This window comes from Lissotriton helveticus, chromosome 5_1 (assembly GCF_964261635.1).
Source record: "Lissotriton helveticus chromosome 5_1, aLisHel1.1, whole genome shotgun sequence".
NCBI lineage: Eukaryota > Metazoa > Chordata > Amphibia > Caudata > Salamandridae > Lissotriton > Lissotriton helveticus.
This window is the reverse complement of record NC_136065.1, coordinates 2,042,607,490-2,042,623,559: the sequence shown is the minus strand read 5'-3', so window position 1 is coordinate 2,042,623,559 and position 16,070 is coordinate 2,042,607,490. Positions and strand designations below refer to the sequence as shown.

At 44.8% G+C, this 16,070-nt stretch overlaps 1 protein-coding gene and 1 pseudogene across 11 annotated transcripts in view; one reads left to right on the top strand and one right to left on the bottom strand.

The window, feature by feature from the left end:
• Positions 1-16,070, top strand: part of TNXB (tenascin XB) — a 775,055-nt gene that overhangs the window by 60,213 nt on the left and 698,772 nt on the right. The gene's annotated exons all lie outside the window — the stretch shown is intronic.
• LOC144752865 (uncharacterized) lies at positions 3,400-4,508 on the bottom strand (annotated as a pseudogene).

The window sequence follows — 16,070 nt, the reverse complement described above, 5'->3', positions numbered from 1 at the left end:
CATGGGCAATTTATTGGGGCTGTCTTAGCTAAGCCTGGGGCTACCACAGGCCCCAGAAAATATGCAAATTGGCCTGCTCAGGGCATTACGGGGTGCTCCAGCCACCGGATTTTTGCAAAGCTGATGGGCGGCTTGCTTAGCTCTATTCCTTTTGTTCTGCAGTTCAGCGTCACATTGTATCTTTTGCTTTGGGTGCCTTGGTCCCACCCAGTGCAAAAAGAACAAATGATGGATCGAATGCTGAATCAATCGAACATTCACCCCCCACTCACAGATCTGGGTTAAAACCATTGTTTTTATGCTTGCCACGCCATTCCAGTTTAGACCCAGCCATATGCAAATCAGTCTTGACCCTGTTGCCAATGGGAATAGTCCAGCCCGAAGTGCCAGGCCAGGCCCTCCCTGGAGCAGAAACATGCATTCTAGGACCAGTTTCGGGGCTTCACCCCTCATCAGCCAGGATCATTTGAATCTGGTGTCGTAGTGAGCACGGGACCCACGTCTGGGCATACCCTTCCTATTTAGGGGAACAAACCCAGCCATATGCAAATCAGTCTTGACCCTGCTCCCCATGGGAACAATCCAGTCCGAACTACCAGGGCACACAGTTGCCTGCTTTCATGGTGGGGGCCACAGGACGAGAAAGGCCAAAGTCTCTGTGACCCTGGCTGGCTTTCTTTGAGCCTGGTCAACTCCAGGAGCCAGTGTGGGGGCCAGCCACTCTTCTTTCTTCTGCCCAAAATCCACATGGGTGAAGTGCAGACTATAGTGCAACCTACAATCCCCGTCCTCAAGGACAAGGGTATGAGGGCAGAGGACTTGCGCCTCACTGCTCATGGGGTTCTTGTCACACTGGGAGCAGTAGGTTGAGAATGCAATAACACTCCAGGCTGTTTTTTGATTTTTCTTATATGTCCTGGGAATGGGGTCCCAAGGACACTGATGCTTAAATGGCCCCAGGGAAAAAAAGTGACTCAGGGAGGGGGCCCCAAGGTAGCCGCTCTCCCTAGGAATTAAATAAAGTAGCGCCAACCTCACAAGCCCTGACCCAACTGAGGGTAATCCTAACTATGGTGGCAGAGAGCAACACCCTCATTTTCTTTTCAAATGAAATTTCTTCATGTGGGCATTTCTCTGGACCGTAAAATTGAATCTCTTCATCTCTGGCTTGTTTTGCTCCTAGAGGCCACCAGTGCTGTCTCTTTTTAAGCCAAGGACTATATCCCTAGCTCTGTACCACATCAAACAAAATAATTGAGGGGTCACCTTACCCACAACTGCTTGTGGCATGCTTCATCATAGTCTACCCTCCACACCGAAGTAGGACAGTGCCACTTCAGTGGACTCAACCAGAACCTGAGAGATCTTAGATATTTTCTGAAACAGGACAATACAGGGGTCCAGATGATCTCTAAAAATGACTTAGGGTATAACCTAAAGTATCCTTTTTTGATGGGGTACCTTGGATAGGATTAAAACAACTCTTAATGCTAATGGTGGTTTCTAACAATGTTAAGTCAGACTACCATTAAATTTGCCAACATGTTTCGACCTTAAAAGAAGGCCAAACCTTGTCTTAAGGTCTGCAGACTCCATGCCTAACTAGTGCATTAAAGTCATGTACGAAAGGTGAGGCCTAAGGCTCTCCTACCTGATACCAGGACAAGTATTTTGTTTGGTGTCGGGCAGAATTATAGTCTTTGACTTAACGAGTGACAGGACACAGACCGAAGCATCTTTTTTGTGATATGTAGTATAGTTAAGAGTGTGTGCTTGAGTAAGTCCTTTTCCCTCTGTCTTTCCCCTAATGTTAACAGGCCAGGCCTAGCCACCAGGACCATTTTTATGAGACCTTCTGTTGCAGGGATTCTGCGCACACACAAAACTATGTGTAAGATTATGGGACCTTAGTGTGTAGGGACTGAGTCATCCTACCACCTTCGTACCCATGAGCCCAGGACCAAATAGTGCCTCATTTGCTCTCCTACTCACTCAGAGAGAAACAAGTAATTAGACACCACAGAACACAACACTCCCGACTCTCTCAGGAATCGCAGTTGCAAGACACACCCTTTCCCTTTCGCTCGCACTCTTGTACTTATCTACAATAAGATCTGACAGAGACACGAACCAGTTTAAAACATTTATTTTAATTAACGTGCTCTGATATGCAGTATACTAGCCACAACAAGCAGGAAAATGCATAACACAAATATGGTAAGAAAAGCAATTAGTCTGTAAATCATGAAAGGAGCTGTCAAAATAAAAAGACAGTGCAGCCTAATCTCCCTCCCCTTGTATAAAAGCAGAATGATTATATAACAGTAGATAACTGGGAGTTATCTGCAGACCTCAGTCTATAGATGGTAAATCTATATCGTAGGTGCTGTCTTGCTCTTCTCACTGGTCCCTCTCCAAGTTGGTGCTACCCATTCGTGTATTCCAATAAGACCAAAGTACGTATTCCCAAACAACAGCTACATCGGTATGTTTTGTCTGAGTGTAGGGCCTGACCAGAACAGAATAACAAGGAACATTGTTGTTTGACCTTGTTCACAATGTTCAGACTAAATCCAAGGAATCTGCAGAGTGTGAACACAGCAATAGGTTCTCATGTGAAACTAGCAAAAGAGGCATTTGCAAAATAAACTTGTGTAATAACTGGCGCAAAGCAGCGGACAATCTGCAGCATGCTCAGGCTAACTTAGAGAAGGCGACAATACCCCCATGGCTCATGTGACACCCTCCCCATGGTGAGGTCAGTAACCCTGGACTAAAAAAAGGGAACTCAGAGGTAAGTCAGACGCAAAGCGTCTTGAAGGAAGGCCGAAGTGTCATTCAAATCCAAAGTGGAATCTCGGTAATGACTGAAAAATTAAACGAATGAAGAGAGAAAAAAAATGGTGATGCTCAACTAGATATCCATTCACAGCATATCATCTGGGCCAAAAACTTCACGGGAGAAGTGGAACGCCATAAGCTCCAACAAGCTGTCAGAACCTTCAGTACTAAAAAGGTATGCCATCCCATTCAGACATGCTCCTCATATCCAAAGGCAGTCAGGAGCATTTCAGGGGAACCTGCGTCAAGTTTGATGAAACTCCAATCGAAGAGGCACTGTGTACGAGCACAGGTACTTAAGTCTGTTGATGGTCCAAGCGTAGGATCCTACACAAAGCGCCTACCCACAGAACAGTCCTGGTCATGGGTCATCTATTGACACATCAACAGTGCAGGCTGTGACGTATTGGAGAGGCAGGCGTTCAGGGCCCATTGAAAAGGCACCGGAGGCAGTAGAACACAGGTTGCATGCAGGTGAAGTAGGCATTGCAGAAGGTCAGCCAATAATCGATGTTAAGAGCTTCTAAAGGCATTACACCAAAAAGTTGCAGCATCCGATCATGGTACAGCTGCAGCTGGTACCGGCTTGGCAGTACCACACATCGAGCAGTCATTATGGAGCAGCAGTAGAAGTAACAGAGCTCCACAAACCAAGAGGAGCAGTAATGGAAACCCTCCGAATACCCTGGAAAAAATAGAATGAATAAAAGCTGGGATTACCCCAAAAATAGTCTGAAACGAGGTGACAAGGCCGGAGTCTATGAGCTTAAAAAAGTGGGCCAGGCTTGTTGTATCCGACGCATTAAATATTTGGTGAATTATTTCCCCAAAATGTAGGGGGAGATTCGTATTCAGCAATGACTGAATCTCACTTGATATTCTCGCCACCTGCAATTCGAAGGACTCACAAGCTGATGTGAGAGCCACTTCTTGTTGAAACAATAGAGCTTTTAGTCTGCTTAGCTTATTGAAGTTTGTTTTCTAAGTTGGAATGGAAGACCACAGAGAACTATCTACAATCCTGTGTGGGGCGGAAACAGGACGTTGCTACAACATGTAACACGCTGGGAAACCGTTACTATATATGGGATGCCAGCCCGTAAACCACAGCAGTTTTGGTTAAATCGGATAATATAATTATTGTTAGAAAGCAGAGTGTGGAAATAATAGAAGGGACAGGTGTCCCCTTTCAAAAACAAGCCAAATTAGAGGCCGAAACGTTGCAGGTGCCGTGAAGTTTTACTTGTTTACAGACAAGGGAGTGTCCTACTGTAGAATCACAATCCTCCCCTGTATGGAAAACATCCTTGTCCACCCGCTGACAACAAAATGCGAACGGTAATGACCATAATTCATGAATATAACTACTCCCAAGTGGCTCATATCTACCTACAGGATAGTGTTTCATGCATACTGAAAACCGGAAAAGTGGGATGGGCAAGGAAATAACCCCATGTATTAACCACACTGCTGAATCAGTTTCTGCCACAGAAAATTGTAATTGTTCTAGTTTCTCAATGTGTAACATAGTGTATGTTGCATCTTTCATTGACATAAGTTTTTGTTTATCCGTCAAATTAAATGGTAAAAGCAATGCGGAAGCGTTCAAATAATCCCATGGTACTCTCTCATTTTTTCAGTGTTTGCAAGGTCCAACCAAATTGCATAACCGAACGCAGCTGATTCTGACCATGATACAAAGTAGACACTTTATTTTGGACAATGTCAATAACAGATGATACAATATTATCTAAGGAATATATTCAAGAAGACACAGTATTTATACTGTTGTCAGGCACAGCAAGAACTTTTTCTAATTTATCCTGATCAATTTGACGTAAACATATTGCTGCCTCCATTTGAAAAAGTTTCCAAAATACATTATATGCTGAATATACAAACTGTTTAGTGCGAGGAAATTTGGGACCTAAAAGAAAATCAACAAGATAAGTGTCACCCAACAAAAGGGAGAGATGTTTTATAGACGACAGTGTAGAGTGTCCCAACCACTGTTGACCACCAACAGAATATGTAGTGACTGTATGAGATTGGGGGGTAACGAGGGTCAGGTCCACTTTGAGCGAACTCTCTCGTTGTATTAGTAAAACTCAAATGGCACGCATTGGTGTTCGTGGGCCACAGCAACCAACCTGAGGGGAAAATAGGAGATGAATTAAGAGTACTGTTTAGAAACATAGCAGTCAAATCCTCAATTGTGTAGTTGGTATGTGTTTGCCATGTGTGATAGGCATCCAAGGTCGGAATTGATGGAGTATTTATATTCTTAGCAGTCGCCAACCCCCCACTCACAGATCTGGGTTAAAACCATTGTTTTTATGCTTGCCACGCAGGTAGTCTGCTGAATCGTCTGATTTAAAAATATTAGCTGAGACGGTATTAAACGGTATAAAGCATTAAATACACTGAACCTGCCAACTTTCTGTACCCCAAATAGATTTTAAATCAATTGTGTCCTTCCAATAAGCATAACCTTTCAGGGACGGCTCAGTTAGGAAGGACGACGAATAAACCAATTTAGTGTGGGTAAGCATGTATTTGTTGCGGGTCGTCATATTTAATTTGAAAAAATAGGACCTCTGGTCTGATAAATTATAATCAGTGAAATATGTAAACTTCCTTTTGTGTGTAATTGAACTCCCCTTAGATGGTATTGGGCAAGGCTCCCATTGTGTGTAACTAAATTGCGGTCTCCATGTATTGGTCTTGTGCAAAAAGTGATGGCCATAATGTTGGTAGCACAATAAATCTGCATGATTTGCAGAATTTAAATAAAAATCTTCAGTATCAAACACAATGTAATATAGTAAATCAGAAAATAGTGAGTAAACAGCGTTGACATCCAAATTGTCAGAGTGCATTCCAGGTAACTTGTCATCCCCCAAAAGAAACTTGGAAGATGTATAGAATTTCCAAAATATACATCAAATGGTACTTTATCCCAAAAGATGCCATCAACGACTAGAAAAGATGAAATGTTAACTACTGCTTGATTTCGTTTCATTTTATGAGACGAAGTATGTGGGGCCAGAACTCCATCAACCAAGTCAACAGCAGAGCGTTATGGTTAGTATAGGCCATTAATCAAAAGGAAAAAGACAGTCATGAAGCCTACCCATATGAAGAGGAATAACATCAACAACATAATCCAGATGTACGTCCATGGCGGGACCAGATAAGTTCTTTTTAACCAGGAGATGAAAACACAAATCCGTTTAGGCAGCTCTGCCACAGAGAAGTACAATGAAGATGTATCTAAAGAAAAGTTATCTGGGTCCATATAGTAACCACTGAAATCTAGTTGAAACAATGGGGGCTGTTCTTCATTGGAAGGTGAATGAATGGTACTTTCAGTAACATCAACTATAATTTCAACTGGAGGGGAAGCAGACTCGTTTTCCACAGTTGCAGATGTAGAAGGCAAAACAGGCAATAAATCCATTGTAGTCTCCACATCCAGTACTTGGGGAGAATTCGAGGAAACAGGATGTATTGAATGAAGAGAAACATCCCTCCGCGGAATGCTTGCCGGCATACTATTGAGTATCGGCCATATGGTGTAACTTGACATGTTCAATGGAACCAAATGATTCTCCTTGCGAACAGGTAGCGGAGTAAGATCACAGTACAGGTGCCTTTTAAACCAAGGACTGGAACTGGTGCACGGTACATTGGACCAAATTATTTCTTGTTCTCCACCTTTTCTTGGACCAGTTCACCAACTTTAGGAAGTCAGCCTGTAACCAGGAACAGTACTTCAGCATTTGTGGATGTGGGAAAATGAGCTTTAGCAAGAGCAGCCCGATTCTTATGTAGATCCTGTAACATGTTCCAATGGTTATCTACGTCAAATGTTGTGTCAGCCCCCACAATGTCTAGTGCCGCAGATGTGCCGAAGGTGTGCCAAAGGCAAGCACGACGGTGCCCGTCCACGTCTGGACCATGCCCAATGCCGTTTCCCTGACCGTTCTCATTCAGATCCACATCAAGGGTTCAGCTACTCTCGAGAAGCATTGCTTGATTTAAAGGCTACGAGTAAGTCATCCTCTGTTAAACATAGCAGCTATGATTGAACCATCACCGATCTTCTGTCCCATGTGCAACAGTAATTTTCTGACTGTGCATCCACCCATGGAGGGCCCTATTCCTGAAAACTCCTCCATTAGTCTTGAGCTTTCAGCTGACCAGCCAGCCAGCCATCTTCTGTGCCCTTTTCAACACCAGATCGATGGTAAAACACCATATGGAAGTATCTGAATTCATCTTTAACCAGCGCTTAGACCTGGTGTTTGTAACACAAACTTGGACAGATGACTCATCAGGCCCTGAGGTTAGAGCGGCGACACCTGATGGTTATACCGTGTTCCGTCTCCACAGACCTAACAAAAGTGGTGGAGGACTAGCTATTTTCTATTGAGAACACTTGTTAGTGACTGTCAACCCTGTCACAGCAGACGGTATGGAAGCAGTCATATTTAACATTGAAGTCACAAAGACCCAATCATTTAATGGGGTGCTAATTTATAGTCTCCCTGGTCCAAGAGCAACATTTGTATGAAATCTCAGCCAGCTACTGGAAATCCTTCTATTAAAATCTAACCGCAAGGCCATTAGGGATTTAAACTTTCATTTGGATAATCGTTCAGACCCAGAAACAGAATATGTCTTAGATACGCTGTCAGGTCTTGGCTTACCCCAAGTAGTGGAGGAGCCCACCCATCATGCGGGCCACCCGCTAGATGGGCTTTTCACCAACAACCCCAACATTAAGTTTGTCCACTCTCTGCCACTAATCTGGACGGATCATTTTGCAGTATTGTGGAACATTAAATTACAAGGTAGCTCTCTTTCAATAACACATAAACTGCGCCAGACCAATTGAGCGTGGCATAAAGTCCAAGCCACTGACCTGGACCATCGATTATCACAATCACTTTCCTCAAAATATACCAATCCAGTTCAGATGGCAGAGAATTGCTCTAACTGGATCTGCTTGGCCATTAATGTTATTGCTCCTATTAGGGTTCCAGACAACAAACAAAATAAAGATGTCTCAACCCTGGTTTGATGAATCCCTTAGGACTATCAAATAGGAATGCCAAAGACAAGAGCACAAATGGCGCATGGAATAAAATCTGCCTAGGAAGTTATAAAAAAGGAATTCTTGCCGCCAAATCTAAATACTACACAGAACAAATAAATACAGCTAACGATGTACCTTAACCCCTTTTTCAAACTATAAAAAAATTAACTACCACCACAATAATTAATATAGCAGTCAATAACCAAGATGTTTGTGATTTCTTAGCCTGTTTATTCCATGAAAAAGTTATGAACATCCATAAAATTTTCACTATCAGCTGCTCTGATAATATATCTACAAGTCAGTCACTTTTGGACATTTCAAGCCCCCTTCAGTGGCTCAGATTGCCGAACTTATCATAAAGATTAAAGCAGGGTCTCCACTCGACCCATGCCCCCAGAAGATTGTCCACCTGCTACCAGAAGGTATAGCGCATTATCTATTTGTTATCATCTCTACCATGTTTAACACAGGGATTTTCCCCACTTTCTAGGAATCAGCCTCAGTGCTTCCTCTGGTAAAGAAGCCCAATCTTAATATTCTGGACCGAATAGCTATGGACCCATAGCTCGGCTTCCTTACCCGGCCAAACTAGAAGAAAAATTGATGAATCATCAACTTTCCTTCTTTATTGTGGATAATCATCTTTTGGATGATACACAGTTCGGTTTTACAGAAAATCACATTACCGAAACTGCTCTGCCTACCGCTGCAGAGGAAATCAGAACATCCCTTGGCAGAGGGGGCAATGCAATCCTTATTCTGCAAGATCTTTCAGCAGCTTTCGATACGGCCAACCATGAGATACTGGTAGACTGTATGCAGGACTTGGGATTAGTGACACAGCCTAGGCCTTATTAAAATCCTTTCTCTCGGGACGCCGTCAAATGGTGTCACTGGGCGAATTTAACTCAGATCCATACTTACTAACCTGTGGGGTCCCACAGGGCTCCTTCTTATCCCACACCCTGTTTAATCTTTATGCCACACCACTTGCCTCCCTGATTAAAGCCTTTGGAGTGTCACTGGCGTCATATGCCGATGACACACAAATGATATTATCACTTGCAAGAAGCGAAAATTATTCTGGGAGCACAGTCAATAACTGCATGAGTGCAGTCAGCAGATGGATGGATAGCAATTATCTGAAGCATGACTCCACAAAAACAGAGGTCATCTTGTTCCGCAATAATCTGCCCATCTGGTCTTCGAACTGGTGGCCATCGGATCTGGGCACTCTGAAAAGTAAGGAATTTAGGGATCCTGATGGATAGGGAGCTAAAAGACAAAGACCAAGTCAACAAGGTCACTTCCTCTTCATTCCACTGGTTTAGAACTGTCAAAAATAGTAAAATATTTCTTCAAGGCAGATCTTCTGAAATGGTAGTCATTGCCTTGCTCTTATCACAATTGGTTTACTGTAATATTGCAAAGGGCCCATTTAAGAAACTACAGACTCTTCAAAATGAGGCTGCACGATTCCTTCAAAAAAGTCCTACATTTCAAACAGCTAGATTAGCCATTAGACAACTGCATTGGCTCCCGATTAGCCATCATATCACCTTTAAATCACTCTGCCTAGCTCACAAAACACTCTACGGGAAAGCCCCAGCCAACTTTAAGAAAAACCTTGAGTGGTATATACCTGGTAGAACTCTGCACTCCAGTGCAGCTAGACTGATTAAGGTTGCTACTTTCAAACGTGCCACCTGGGCGGGAGAATCTTTTTCAGAGTTACGGCTCTTTAATGGAACCACTTCCCACCTGAATTGAAAGCAGCGTCCTCACTTCCTGTCTTTAGGAAGCAACTTAAAACCTGGCTTTTTAATCAGTGATCTGATTATATCAACATTCAGGACTCGGACAGATCATCTCTGCTCCACATAGTGCCAAGACGCCTCCGAGTATTCATGCGCTTTAAAAGTTATATCATTTATTCACCCCGATACATCTGAGATGAGAAACGTCAGAACCTATTTTTAGGAAGGGATTAACACCGTTGTTATTCACCATGTAATCTGGCTTGCTCTCAGCCGCGGCCCGTGGAGGGAGTTGCGGTGGGGCAGAAAGGCGGGGCGGGGGGGTGCTAAAAACCGGAATATGAATAATTGGAGGTAAGTAAACAATTTAATCAATAAAACGAATTTCGTAGCGCGCCCTTCATCGCATAACTTCTCATAAGCAGTCCTTGAAAAGGTCTGCCTGACAGCGCCTCTACCCTAACTTGCCAGGTTGGGATCACAATTACACCACTCACTAACGGGGAATGGTCTGACAGGAACCTCTCCTAATATAGATCACCACTATACTTATAGCGAGATTGTCTTTAATCATAATATAGCCCAATCTACGAAGGGTGCTATACGTAGAAGAATAACATGAATATACGTAATCTGTTGGAGTTGCACTTTCCTCAGACCTGTCTCCTCCATCATTTTCACTGAGATACTCATCTTGGAAGTGGAAGGTGTCTATCCAGAAGGCTGGTTATCACACACTTCAGGTAACCAGCCCACACCAGCTAATTACCTATGTAACGTATTGTCACTTCCAGTAAGCCATTGTTGACAACGTTCGGTGCAGAAGACTCAACAAAGCATATATACTGGCCATCTTGTGCATCATACACGAGTATGTACGCTCCCTTGGGTTCAGCATTGACTTTTTCCACCTTGAAAGGGACACCTGCTGCACCCCAGGTCAACAACTGCTGTGCATAACTAGAATAAAATGACACAAACATCTGCCCCTCCATCTTTTGTGTGTCTTCCCCCTATTCTCTCCTGGGATATGTGTGCAGCATTGCGATCCCTATGGCACTTCTTTTCAAATAGGGTATTGTGGTAAATAATAGTAGCGTAGTCCTTGAAGTTACTTGTAAGTAGTTTATTTAGGTAAAATGGTAAGATTAGAATAAGAGGATAATCCCACCAGGAGCAGCCTCCTGCCGCTCAGCAGAAGGAATAAATACAAGTATATTTTGTAACATTTATAGTTCTTCAGACCCCTATCGTTCCATGTTACAAATCTCCATTTTCCGCCATTACAGTACAGGGTCAGTCACATCATTATTTTCCTACACGTCAAATGAATCCAAATGGTTACTGGCATACATTGATGTCCACGCTAGAAACTGTAACAGGTGAAAACTGATGTTCCCTATATCCCCTACCCTCAGACAGTACCCTAAAGACAATGATATTCCTCCCAACACCGAAACTAGGGCCACTGGAATTATGCAGATTTACAGATTTGTTGCATAATACATTACCTACTGCATAATGTGCAAATTTTTACCAAATTTCTAGCTCAAAGGCTCAAAAGTTACTAAGAATGTTGCATTTACCAGTGGAGCAATAAGTCCAGCAAAAGCCTCCATTGGCTTTGCTCCGCCGCTCTCTCACGTGCTGCGGGTCATACCGCTTGATCTTGCTTTTGAAGATAGAGGTCAAGGAGTGGCCAAGACGCTACCAATAAACGGAGAATGGTCATATACATCCTACTTCAACCCTATCAATCGGGCTGTATTCTTGGCTGTGCTACGAGACACCACATACGGCGGGTGTCGGATGCCATTGCCCTTTTGTAGAATCATTTACAACAAGGGGTGGTGATGGACAGAGTCTCTGAATTAAGCAGAGTACTCTCACCCAGTCAAGAGATCAGGGCTAGATCCAACACCGTTTTTTAGCTCATTGCACCATCCCAGTTTCAGAACCTGGCTGTATGCAAATTAGTCTGTCCCTGGCCCAGTGCATCATGGGAACAGGGCAGACCAGACTACAAAAGCCAATTCTTACACTGGGAAGGAAACAAGCTTCCGGGGACCGGTTTCTGCCATTTCAGGCGTCTTCGGCCCGGCTTGCTTGAATCCTGATGGTGCAATGAGCAAGGGACTCACATCTGAGTATACCCTTCCACGCTTAGGGTGGACAAAATTATTTACAACAAGGGGTGGTGATGGACAGAGTCTCTGAATTAAGCAGAGTACTCTCACCCAGTCAAGAGATCAGGGCTAGATCCAACACCGTTTTTTAGCTCATTGCACCATCCCAGTTTCATAACCTGGCTGTATGCAAATTAGTCTGTCCCTGGCCCAGTGCATCATGGGAACAGGGCAGACCAGACTACAAAAGCCAATTCTTACACTGGGAAGGAAACAAGCTTCCGGGGACCGGTTTCTGCCATTTCAGGCGTCTTCGGCCCGGCTTGCTTGAATCCTGATGGTGCAATGAGCAAGGGACTCACATCTGAGTATACCCTTCCACGCTTAGGGTGGACAAAATTATTTACAACAAGGGGTGGTGATGGACAGAGTCTCTGAATTAAGCAGAGTACTCTCACCCAGTCAAGAGATCAGGGCTAGATCCAACACCGTTTTTTAGCTCATTGCACCATCCCAGTTTCAGAACCTGGCTGTATGCAAATTAGTCTGTCCCTGGCCCAGTGCATCATGGGAACAGGGCAGACCAGACTACAAAAGCCAATTCTTACACTGGGAAGGAAACAAGCTTCCGGGGACCGGTTTCTGCCATTTCAGGCGTCTTCGGCCCGGCTTGCTTGAATCCTGATGGTGCAATGAGCAAGGGACTCACATCTGAGTATACCCTTCCACGCTTAGGGTGGACAAAATTATTTACAACAAGGGGTGGTGATGGACAGAGTCTCTGAATTAAGCAGAGTACTCTCACCCAGTCAAGAGATCAGGGCTAGATCCAACACTGTTTTTTAGCTCATTGCACCATCCCAGTTTCAGAACCTGGCTGTATGCAAATTAGTCTGTCCCTTGCTCACTGCACCATCAGGATTCAAGCAAGCCGGGCCGAAGACGGCTGTAATGCCAGAAACCGGGTCCCGGAAGCTTCTTTCCTTTCCAGTAAAGAATTGTCTTGGTAGTTTGGTCTGCCCTGTTCCCATGATGCACTGGGCCAGCGACAGACTAATTTGCATATAGCCAGGTTCTGAGCTGGGATGGGGCAGTGAGATAAATAACGGTCTTTGGACTGGGTAAGAGTGGTCTGCTTAATTCAGACACTCTGTTCATCACCACCCCCTTTTCTGTATCGTTTTTGGCCACTATAGGTGTGGCAGGGTATACTCAGACATGAGTCCCTTTCTCACTGCTCCATCAGGATTCAAGCAAGCCGGGCCGAAGAGGCTGAAATGCCAGAAACCGGTCCCCGGTAGCTTGTCTCCTTTCTGGTGAAGAATTGGCTTGGTAGTTTGGTCTGCCCTGTTCCCATGATGCACTGGGCCAGGGACAGACTAATTTGCATATAGCCAGGTTCTGAGCTGGGATGGGGCAGTGAGATAAATAACGGTGATGGATCAAGCCCTGATCTTTGGACTGGGTAAGAGTGGTCTGCTTAATTCAGACACTCTGTTCATCACCACCCCCTTTTCTGTATCGCTTTTGTAGAATCATCATGCCGAAAGCAATTCTTGCAGGTGGACCTTTGCAAAGCTTTCTATTCCGTCACTTGGTCTTTTTTGTTCACCCCCCTCTCTAGATTAAACTTTTGCCTCCCAATTTAATAGCTACGTAAAACTCATGTATTTGGCCACATCCACCCCCTTTCCGGTTGAGCCTGTAGCTCGTTAGGGTTGCTCCCTCTCCTCACTCTTCTTTGCTTTATCCATCGAGCCTCTGGTGGGTTGTATCCGAACTGACACTCAGGGGCGTGAGTTTAAGTGGGGTCCTAGGTTGGAGGAGAGGTTTTCATTATATTTGAATTTGAATTTGTACTTGTAAAGCGCACTGCTGCCCCAGCAAAGGGGCGTCCTGGCGCTGTACTCATACCGCTGTGGAACCCTTCCTGGCTTTTTCCCTGTGAAATGTCCACTCCTGGGCACCCCCAAGGTGAAGCCAGGCATCCCAGCGCTGTTGGGGCCGTTGTGGAGATTAAGCAAGCTATTGCCCAGAGTTGCAGAGTGGGACCCATGATTAGAATAGGCACTGAGGCGAGAAAATCAGGTCCGAGGAAATTGAGCCCAAGACCCGCCGAGGCGGTTATTGAACCCTGGTCCTGGGCCATGTGCTCATCTTTCTGACCGACCTTCGAGAATCAGGACCATGGGCACTCCAGATCCTTGATATCTGTGGGCGGGTCTCGGGACTCTGGGTTCACCCTGGCAAGTCCTTGGCATACCCGGTGAGCGCGGGCGTGGCAGATTTGTCCGGAGCATCAGGACTTCAGATTCTTTCCCAAGTGTTCCAATATCTGAGGGTTTTTATCACCACAGACGAGGCGAGGCCTAAGCATGGACATCCAACATACAACCACAGTTGGAGCGGCTGCTTTCCGATCTGAAACACTCGGCGGCCTTACCCCTCTATCTTCTTGGCAGATCTGCTATCTTCAAAATGGTTTCCCTCCCCAGGATACTGTATCACCTCCAAAACCTCCCGTTCCCTGTGCTTCTTTTCTGTTATGTTATGTTATGTTATAAATTATTTATAAAAGTGCAGCGTACACCGGGTAGGTTTCTTGGCGCTAGAGGGCGGGGCACTACAGCAAGGGTGAGTTAGTTGAGGTAGGCGGACGTGAATAGCCAAGTTTTAAGCTGTTTCCTAAATTGGAGATGATTATCAGTGAGTCGAATAGAGAGAGGGAGCGAGTTCCAAAGTTGGGGAGCCAACGTCGCGAAGCACAGCCCGCCGTGTTTGATTCGTTTGAATCTTGGAGTGCTCAGGAGACATTGGCAAGATGACCGGAGATTGCGAGAAGAAATATATTTCTTGATCTTGTTAGATATAAACTCTGGGCCGCTGTCCAGCAGAGCTTTGTGTACAATACAACCCAATTTAAATGCACTGTGTTGGCTCACTGGGAGCCAATGGAGTTGCTTCAACAGGGGTGTAACATGATGACGGGAGGAAAGTGAAAAGATTAGCCTAGCCGCGTGATTCTGTATCAATTGCAGGCGTTGCACTTGTTAAGCTGGAATGCCAGCGTAAAGTGAGTTTGCATAATCCAGTCTGGAAATGATTAATGCCTGGACTACCAGGGTGGATGCTTCTTTTGTGAGAAATCTTATTATCTTCTTTATTTTCCTTAACATGAAGAAACAGACCGAGACCACTGAGTTAATTTGTGGGTTCATGGATAAGTCCTTACTTATCGTGATCCCCAAGCTCTTTGCTGTTACGGCAGGAACAGGAGGAGATCCCAAGGAAGTTGGCCAAAAGTTGGAGTTCCATGGGCTGACATTCCCGCCTGTCAGGATCAGCTCCGTTTTGTTTGGGTTTAATTTAAGCTGGTTCAAGTTCATCCAAATGCTGATGAAGATCATTATGTCACGCAAATAGATTTCAGTTGAGCAGTTGGGATGTAAATTAAAATATAGTTACAGATTGTCTGCATAATTGAACACCAGAACATTCATCTCCCTCAAAGCCGTGATCAAAGGTTGCATGTAGAGATTGAACAGGAGGGGGGATAGGGAAGAGCCCTGCGGAACTCCGCAGGGAAGTCTGCCTTTCATGGAGCAATATTTGCCCAGACGGATGGATTGGAACCTGTCTGACAGGAACGACTGGAGCCATTTCAGTGCTCGACCCCCCACACCTGCACTACGGACACGGTCCACCAAGATGTTATGGTCGACCGTGTCAAATGCGGCCGATAGATCGAGGAGGATTAGAGCCTGGGAGGAGTTTTGATCTGCTCCTTTGCGAAGTTCGTCCATGACTGAGAGAATGACTAATTCGGTCGAATGAGCAGGTCTAAAGCCGGCCTGGTTGGGTTCTAGATGAGAAGAAGCTTCAACAAAGGAGCTCAGACAGCCGGCAACATGGGCCTCCAAGATTTTGCTGAGATAAGGTAGGAGGGAGATAGGACGGTAATTACTGATGACCTGAGAGTCTGCACCAGGTTTCTTCAAAATAGCAAGAATCTCTGCCACCTTAAAGGAATCTGGGACCAAGCCACTGATGAGTTAAGAAGAGATATGGGGGGTTCCAGGCAAACTGTGAAAGCTTCCCGCAAGATATGGGGGGGGCACTGTCAAGAGGAGAGCCTGATTTGACTTTGATCATTAATTCAGAGAAGGAGTCCAAGGTGATGAGGGAAAATTGGTTAAGAGCCACAGGAGTCTGGCAAGCTGGACGTGGTATAGTGAAAGTAGT